The sequence below is a fragment of the Triplophysa rosa genome, linkage group LG12 (genome assembly GCF_024868665.1).
Source record: "Triplophysa rosa linkage group LG12, Trosa_1v2, whole genome shotgun sequence".
NCBI classification, from domain to species: domain Eukaryota; kingdom Metazoa; phylum Chordata; class Actinopteri; order Cypriniformes; family Nemacheilidae; genus Triplophysa; species Triplophysa rosa.
Window position 1 is genome coordinate 2,026,731 of NC_079901.1, and position 10,014 is coordinate 2,036,744.

The 10,014-nt window shown below is 37.2% G+C and overlaps 1 protein-coding gene across 1 annotated transcript in view; it reads left to right on the top strand.

The window, feature by feature from the left end:
- Nucleotides 1-4,038: 4,038 nt before the first annotated feature.
- Nucleotides 4,039-10,014, top strand: part of LOC130563300 (uncharacterized) — a 13,032-nt gene continuing 7,056 nt past the window's right edge. Inside the window, exons 1-2 of the mRNA XM_057348755.1 lie at nt 4,039-4,551; nt 5,014-5,070. The gene's annotated coding sequence lies outside the window, so the exon portion shown is untranslated. The remainder of the gene's footprint in view (nt 4,552-5,013; nt 5,071-10,014) is intronic.

The following is a 10,014-nucleotide window of genomic DNA, read 5'->3' on the forward strand; positions in this document are numbered from 1 at the left end:
GAGGGAGGGAGGTAGTGAGTGAATGAATGACTAAAGAAAAGAAGGAACAAATGTATAAATAAATAAATTGAATGAATTCAGAAAATTCTGTGTTTCTTAAATACAGACATTTGTTAAAGTATGCTAAAATATGTAGAGCATAACATATAAATAAAAACACACACTTTACTAAATGGTGTCTTAAAATTCAACTTAATAATTAACATTTGTATTTAATTTTTCAATTATTTAATTGGGGTAACAATTTGTGACACATATTAACCTTTACATATTTTGTCAAAAAAGTATTTAAGAAGAGAATCATTAATAAAAAAATAAACTTTTAGTTTTACTATAAACAATTTTTTTTATATAAATAAAAATCTATTTCTCACTCCTGACATAACATTTTGTCATATTGTATTTTCATTGGTATTAAAAAATAAAATAAAAAGCAACATAAAAAATAATCGAAAAAAACAATGTTTCGCTCTGAACAGGATTCTTAGTGTATCCCTTGTACGTTTCTCCAAACCATTACAAATTGTAATGTGTTTAATGTCTTTTGATGTTAAATGCAATGTTCAATAAAGAGTTTCTTTAAAAACTACTTCCAGTATGGAACAAACTTTTTTTTTAACTGCCGTAAATTGTATCGACCGGATGTGGCGTCAGTTTCGCGCATGCGTGGAACAAATCGTGTTTCCGGGACGGATCGGGTAGCGACAAGCATGTTTAGTCTTTTTAGCTAAAGAAATACTAATTACATTTACTTATAAGTAACATAACACTAGCCCATGACTTGACTACTTTACACAACAACACACCAGTATCATGATAAATAATGACTTAAAAAAATATATATCTTAAAGCACACTGTGTGGAAAATTTTCAAATGTGGTGTTGTGGCTCAATTATGGTGTTGTGCATTATGAGCAGAATTATGAACTAGTGAATTATATTGTGTGTGTACACATAACCGTGATCCTATAGTAATAAGGAAACTCTCAGTGTCTTTTGGTTAGAATAAGGAGACCTACACAACCTATAGATAAACTTAGGTTGTGTGACCTTTACAAGTCATGCAATGTATTCAAAGTTAAATATGTGAAGATCCAAATATGGTATAGAGAATAGTGTATCAAAAATCCATATGTTGCTGAGAATGCAACAGCAACACATGTCAGGTTACAGGCATGCTAAAAGTAACATATGGGAGGTAACAACGAACTGTATGTATGCATGGGTATTGAGACAAGGTCTTTGGTTGTTCTGCAGGCAACTCGGCTTTGTATATCTGATATTAAAGTCTTTCTTTGGAAATGGAACCCACAGTTTTGAGACTGATTCTTCATAGTTGACATGGAATCTGCAACAGTTTTCAGTAGGGGCTGGCGCAAATCGCGGCATCGGCATCTCAAGTGGCACTTCCGGTGGCTTCTCCAGCAGCCAGAGAATTTCGTCCGGCATCTGTCGCTACAGCGGCATCTCGCAGCGGCACTTCCGGTGGCTTCTCCAGCAGCCAGAGAATTTCGTCCGGCATCTGTCGCTACAGCGGCATCTCGCAGCGGCACTTCCGGTGGCTTCTCAGCAGCGGCACAATGGCATCTCTAGCAGCCAAGGACTTTCTTTGGCACCCGTCGCCCTTTGTAGTAACTGCGCTGATCAATTACATAATCCGATGTAATATTTTAATACTGTAATATTGTAATACTGCGTGCGAGTGACATCAAATAATGTGTGTAATGATACAACTGTCTGATTCAATATTTTGTTCTTTAAGTGCCGAAGAAATAAAAAATCACATGACTTTATAAAGATGCAGTGTATACATATTACTTTGAAATGCTATGTAAATAGGCGATAAACTGTTATTCAGTAAATACAGAAAAGAGTTTATGATTTTGAAAGTGCAGCATCTCCGCAGCCAGAGACTTTCTCCGGCCACTGCCGCTACAGCGGCACTTCAAGCGGCATCTCTAGCAGCCAGAGACTTTGGGAGCCGCACTCAAAAAATATTTTGCCTAATACATAAGATTTATGTATTTTGATTGCATATAGAATTTCCATCCATTTAGATTACATATTTTTTATTCATATTATTATTATTAAAGGAGTCAGATCTGGCAAGCTCTTTGTGAAACTATCTTTAGTAGTCGAGGTAATTGTTCTACCCTGTCGATAACGAGTTAAACGGCTGATTTCTGCAGTGCGCAGTGTACATGTTATAAGATAGTGATCAGTGACATCGTCGCTTTGAGGTATAATATCTATATTGGTTAGATCGGCTCCGTGAGATATAATCAAGTCTAGTGTATGATTAAATCGATGAGTGGGTCCATTGATGTGTTGTGTTACTCCAAAAGAGTGTAATAGCTCTGTAAACGCCACTGCTAATGCATCGTTAGCACTATCTACGTGGATATTAAAGTCTCCGACAATTAGTACTTTATCAACGTTAACCAATAGGTCCGATAGGAAGTCCGCAAACTCTTTCAGAAAATCAGTGTAGGGACCAGGGGGTCTATACACAGTAGCCAACGTACAAGAAAGCAATGATTTTTTACTATCAATTGGAACAATTATGTTCAACGCAAGCACTTCAAATGATTTAAATTTATGCAGGAATAAATTAATACAAATTTATTTAGATTTATTAATGAAAATTACTTAAATGTGATGCATATGAATTAAATTGGGTTTAATATGTAAGAATATGTGATCATGTTTCTTATAAATTTAAAACACGTTTTATTTATTAATATTATTACATACAACTTATTCTTACTCGTTTCATTTTCATGTCTTACAAATTTGTATCACATTAACTTTATTACTTTGTTTAGGTAAAAAATATGTAATCTAAATGGATGGAAATTCTATATGCAATCAAAATACATCAATCTTATGTATTAGGCCCAAATATTTTTTTGAGTGGCACGTATGCGATGTACTGTTTAAACTTTAAAAACTACATTTGAACAAAATAGCATTATATACCACGAGACTTTTATTTGTAAGCATTTATCATATTTGGTTAATACAGTTTCTGATGCTATGCCACACACACAGTTATTCAATTCATACAGAAATGAGTTTCTGATCGTGAAATCGTGGCATCTACGGTACAGTGATAAAAAGATGTCCATACCATAGGCATTTCCTAGATTCTAGAACATGTTATGGTCTTCTTCTGCAGTGCGTATTTGGAGTTTCCGCACGAGAGCGCCCTCTGGCTTTCGGATGCAGCAGCATTTTCCCGTATTTCACTCAAAAGCTGTGCATAAATCACGTGGTATTTATCGTCGGTTTATCGTGACAGCCCTACAACTAGTTCGCGAAAGTTCGTTAGATCGTTAATAGTTTGGAGATCACAAAGTTTTTATTCTACGTGTGAGGACTATTTTAAGTCATAGTTTTTATTGGTAATTTGTTGAACATTTACTTCGTGATATATGGTTCTATCTATCTATCTATCTATCTATCTATCTATCTATCTATCTATCTATCTATCTATCTATCTATCTATCTATCTATCTATCTATCTATCTATCTATCTATCTATCTATCTATCTATCTGCACAGAACTAATAGACAACAGAAACTTAAGACTTTTTGCAAGATTTGAGAAGCAGTGATTCATCCTCAGTATACAGTACATTGAACATATACATTACGTTCAATAAAGAGTGAACAACAGCAACAGATGAACGTTTTAATACGGCAGCCTTTTTACCACAGGGCCTATATAACGATGCTTTTTTTTTAAAAAAAAGTAGTTTGTTACAATAAAAACGTTACATTAAATTAGGGTATACTGGCCAGCGGCAGTTGCTACAAAGAGAAACAGTGGCCGGAGAAAGTCTCTGGCTGCTAGAGATGCCGCTTGAAGTGCCGCTGTAGCGGCAGTGGCCGGAGAAAGTCTCTGGCTGCTGAGATGCTGCACTTTCAAAATCATAAACTCTTTTCTGTATTTACTGAATAACAGTTTATCGCCTATTTACATAGCATTTCAAAGTAATATGTATACACTGCATCTTTATAAAGTCATGTGATTTTTTTATTTTTTCGGCACTGAAAGAACAAAATATTGAATCAGACAGTTGTATCATTACACACATTATTTGCTGTCACTCGCACGCAGTATTACAATATTACAGTATTAAAATATTACATCGGATTATGTAATTGATCAGCGCAGTTACTACAAAGGGCGACGGGTGCCAAAGAAAGTCCTTGGCTGCTAGAGATGCCTTTGTGCCGCTGCTGAGAAGCCACCGGAAGTGCCGCTGCGAGATGCCGCTGTAGCGACAGATGCCGGACGAAATTCTCTGGCTGCTGGAGAAGCCACCGGAAGTGCCGCTGCGAGATGCCGCTGTAGCGACAGATGCCGGACGAAATTCTCTGGCTGCTGGAGAAGCCACCGGAAGTGCCACTTGAGATGCCGATGCCGCGATTTGCGCCAGGCCTCTCTCACAGTTTTGGCGCCCGAATAGGGACCCATAGAAGAGAAAAGTGAGGAACCACAGCAGGCTGACTTGGTGGGACAAACGGGTGGCCACCTTAAGAGAGGTAAGCACTTTTGCTTATTTACTAAGTTTGTATTGTTCATCAGAGAATAAGCTTGTGGTGGTAAGAATTATCACAAATCTCTTCCGGGTTTAACCATAATAAAAAATAAATAAAAGGTTAATAAGAATTAAAGGGTTCCACTTCCAAAGGAAATAAGTGCACTAATCTGTTTGATTACTAAGAAGGCCTTTTTGAGTTGGATAGTGATGAGACAAATGAACTTTATGTTGAATGAATGAATAGTCTTGATACCAATCTGTGTTTGTTAACAAACTGTAACAGAAAAGCTATGATTATAGCAATCTGTGTTTATTGATAAGCTATAACAGATGAGCTGTGAATGAGATAACCTTGAAGTGCAGGTGAAATGCCTAGGGGGTGTAAACTGCCTGTGCAGGTGAAAATTCCTGGAAAGGTAAAAGGTCTTCTATGAGATATTTATAAAAAAAAATTACCTTACAGGTGAAAATTCCTGCAACGGGTGAAAATTCCTTTTAGGTGAAATTCCTGTACTATAAAGTGAGTATGGTGTGAATGAAGGAAATATATCAATCTGTGTTTAAGGATAAGCTATAACAGTTATTATGATGGTAAAGAGCTGGAACAAAATAAAGAAAAGTGTATCGATAATGTTCTGATGTGCATAAGGCATTTAAAAATGTAGGTGAATAAACTATCTGGGATACAGTTGAACACAGGAGAGTATAGCCTGACAGACAGAACTAGGTTTTGTCCTCTGTAAAGAGTGAGTGAGTGTGTGGGTGTCTGTGTGTGTGTGCTAAAAATAAAGTGAATGTATGGGACTAGAGTGAGTACAGAGAGAGTGAATGAAAAACCTACATTGTTGTAAGAGGGGAAAGACTAATAGAAAAAAAGAGGATATACAAAAATATTGAATAAAAGCAAAATAAGAAAGGGCGTATAAAAATAATAATAATATATAATAAAAAATAATAATAATTAAAAAAAAAAATAATAATAGTAAAATAATAAAGGAATATAAGGAAAAGAATGAGTACATGTGTGACATCCATTAGAGCAATTTGAACGTGAGTAGTATGATACACTGAAGGATCCAAAATTAGTTCTAAATAAAAAGATATAAGTAAAGTGAAAAGTCATGGCAGCCACTCCTGTGGAAATATTGGGAATGAAATATCCATTGTGTAAAGATCTGATAAATAAAGTGTCAAATAAATGGGAAAAGAGAACTAAAAATAAGATGACTAGATGGCCAAAGGAGGGAACATTTGATGTGGCATTGTGTGAGGAAATGGATGTTTTAATCAAGAATTATAAAAGTAAAGAAAGGAAAATTAAAGCAAAAGAGAGAGAAGAAAAAAGAGACTTATAGAAAAGAGTACTAACTTTATTTAAAAAAGAGGGAAAACATTTATATAAAAATATCAAGCAAGCGCATGAAGTATTAAAGGAAATTAATAAAGAAACAAAGGACAAAGAAGAGAAATGCACTAACCCATTTCTGTCTGATTTTGACTGTCAATTTCCAATACTTAAGGGCATTGTGGAGGTGACAGGTGAAATGCAAATGGAAGGACAGGTAGATTTAGAACAAGAAAAACAAATAAGTATGGGGCAAAACTAAAAAAGAGAGAAGAGAAGAAAAGTAAAAAAGAAGGGCTCTTAGTGTCATGACTCTGCCTCATCTTGTCATGTTTTTCTTGGTCTTGTGGCAGAGTCATGACAAAGCCTTTGGTTTTGTGTGGAGAGAAACATATTAATGTCATTCAAGACTTAATATGCGTTCTCTCCAGTCTTGTCATTGGCCTCGCCCCTCTCGTTTCTTGTATTGCTCTCCTGCCGTGTCTCGTGTTCCCTCACCTGCCCTGTGTTATCATCCCTCGTCTGTCTCCCTATTTAATGCCCGTGTGTTTGCTGTCTTGTGCGGATTCGTTGAGTTTCTTGTGTTCAATGTCTCGTATGTTGTGCTTGTTCCCTGAGTTCCTGCCTTGCCTTGCTCTGTGTGCCCCTGAAAGTGAGTTGTGTTTGTTTTTGACTTTAGTTCTCGTTTCGCCCCCTTGAGGGAAGTTTTTGGTTTCAAGTTTTGTATTTTAGTTTGTCCTGTCAGACACCCCCTCGTGGGTATTTCCTTTGTTCAGTGTTTTGTTTTCTGTTAAATAAAGTATTTGTTAACCCCTTTATCCCCGCTGCCAGCACTTGGGTTCTTCCGCCACGCATTCCGTGACACTTAGATTGTTATCAAGAGGCATGGGCAGCATTAAGGGACTTACATGCACAATATGAAGCGGGGTAAAAAATAAATAAATAAATAAAAAAGCCAAAAAGAGGTTATAACACAAAAAGAGATAGAAGAGGAAGAGGAACAGGAAAAGAGCGAAATAAATCTACAATTTCTAGAGGGAAACATGTTTAAAGAATTAAGAGAAACTGACAAAAACTCAGAAGATACATATAAATTTTTAAGAATTAAAAGTAAATTAAGAGATAGTAGGTAGAGAGAAAGTGAAGAGGAGTTGTCAACTGGTGGAGGAAGGTGGACACGGGAAAAAATAAAAATAATAATAAAAAATACAGGAAGGCTTAAATCATTGGCTCCACAATTTCCTATATTAATTAAGTACGAAAGGGCAGTATGTTCCATGGGCTTCACAGGACCTGGAGGGGCTGGTCACTCATCTTCCTGACATCCACGAGGGGGCTGGGAAGTGGATTAATTTATTTGAAGAATTGACAATGGGCAAACTCATAAGCTATTGGGGACATTAAAGCACTCCTTGAATGAATTGGACGAGGAGCAAAGATGGAAGAAATCCTTCAAGCATCTGACCTGGAAAGAGCTATGGATTCACATTACGTGAATGGGACTTGATCCATGTTTGATCCATACCGGCCAGCAGTATAGCAGGCATTGCGTGCTGAGTAACCAGAGTGGACCCTAAGGCACTAACAGGGGAACAACTGGGAGACACAGAGAATCCAATCTCTACACATGTGCACCAGACTCCTGTGCAGATTATAAATGTCTATGCAACACCACCAATGCAGAGAGAGTGGAACAGAACACCATTCAGAACACCATTCCTCAAAGGAGGAATAAATAAAGACAATTGGTGGGGATGCGGCCTGTTCGGCTACAATAGAAAAAACTGTCCAATTAATCCTTGGTACCAGGCTTCTGGTGGGGAAGGGGGGAGAAGGTGGCAACAGTCTTTTCCAGGTCCAGCTCAGGGTCCAGTAAACCCATGGAAAGGCCCAAATCAAGGATATTAGGGAGGCTCAGAGAATTCTATAGGGGAAAAGCAGTTACCAATTATAAGACCCTATGTTAAAAATAAAAATTGAGGGACAAACACAGTTAATTCCAATGACTGCTCCAGTGTGTCTATAAACTAACAACAAAAGTGTCACCATACCTATCCTCGTATCAAATCACACTCCTGTAAATTAGGTCTCAAATTTGGTGTTCACCAGAAGGTGTATATTTCGATACAAATGGGGTAAAAAGGCAGTTGATACAAGTTGAACCAAAAGCAAATGTATATTGGATTGGACAATTAAATAATGATGTACAACAAATACTCAATGAATGGGCAAAATTTATTGAAGCACAAATTCCAGATTCTTAACTACCAAAATCAGAATTTCATTGCACTATGGTATACCCTAATAAAGACATTTAAGTTTAAACAAAATGGAAGGATGTTAATAAAGGACAAAACATTGAAATAACTTCACAAGACACCATAATAGGTAGGAAAGGAGCAGCAATGAGTTCATAAAACAATGGTTCAATGTCAAAGAATTAACCCCACATGTCCCTTTGTATATTGGAAAAGACTGCAAAGCAAAAGATCAATGATGAAAAACGTTATGCAATGTCAGTGGACATCAACAATGAATCCATTAATTTGTCATTCAACTGACAAGAATTATTTAAGAATTGTATGCACAAACACATTGAAAAGACTCCATCAGGAAATAATGATTGATGACCATGAACTCCTATCCAACACGCTGAGAAAATAGTTCAATTAATTTCTGCAATGTTGCTACCAAAACGGTGGACAATTATAAAGTGTCAAGCTCATAAAAAAGGTAATGATTTTGTTATCAAAGGTAACAACATGGCAGATTTGGAAGCTAAAAAGGCCACAGGATGTCACACAGCCATACTAGCACCGATAGTACTAATAGAACCACAGCCTCAACTCGAAGATATTGTACGAATTCAAGATGTCATGGCTCTGCTTCCTTAGTCATGTTTTTCTTGGTCCTGTAGCAGAGCCATGGCAAAGTCTTTGGTTATGTGTGGAGAGAAACATATTATTGTCCGTTTGACTATAATATACATTCTCTCCAGTGTCTTGTCATTGGCCCCATTCCTCTCGTTTCCTCGTTATGTTTCCCTGAGTGTTTAATGTCCCACACCTGTCCCATGTCGTGATCCCTCATTTGTGTTCCTATATTTACCCTCATGTTTCTTTGTCCTGTGCTCGTGTATTGTGTATGTGTTCATGCCGTCGCCCGTGTTCCTGTGTCGTGTGAGAACTGTGAGTCTTGTGTTTTTGCTTTAGTTTTATCCTGCCTTGTTTTAGTTTAAGACGTTGTGTCGAGTTCCTTGAGTTTAGTTATTTGTCTTGTTTTCATTTTGCCCCCTCGTGGGAAGTCTTTTGTTTTATATATATATCTGAGTTCCGTTTTCCCCATTGAGGGTGTTTTGTTTCTGTTTCTGTTAAATAAATATATCTGTTAACCCCTTCACTGCCGTTGCCTGCGCTTGGGTTCTCTTCCACCACGCTCTGATCGTGACACAAGAACAGGCAGGACCTTACAAGCACTCTATGTGGCACCAAAGGGGGCCAAAGAAAGACACTCAATATATTTGGCGTTCGCATGAGGGACAAATGATTGCACCTACTGCACTCTTAAACATTCTTATTCCAGATGTGCATGGTTTTGACCATTGCGCAAGTGGGGAAGTGGTAAGAAAAATTAAACAACAGGGTTATTGGTCCCCATATCTAAATGCTATGGTAGAGGAATTATAGGTGTACAAGGTAAAAGATTAATGAAGAGAATAAATGGAAGTCTCAAGGCCTAGCTTAAAAAAAATGTGAAAGCACTAAATTTAACTGTGTGGATGCTTTGCCTCTTGCACTAATGAGTACTAATGAGTTGATATGTCGCTTGCATCCTGCTTCCTGTTTCATCCTGCTTCCTGTTTCCTGTTTCCTGCATCGCTGCCGGCAGCTTGTTTGTATCAGTGCGCTTCCCACTTCGCTCTAATATTAGTGTATTTTATTATCGTTAATTATTATTGTCGTTGCTAACTTATCCTGATATCTCAATAACCCTGTTCCTGTTATTTACTTGGAAGAGTCTAAACCAAATGTGATAGTTAACTTAACGCCGTTAGCATAGCAATAGCGTGTTAGCTTGCTTTCTGTTCACACTGTGGAATATCATCTTGCCTCTGGTTTG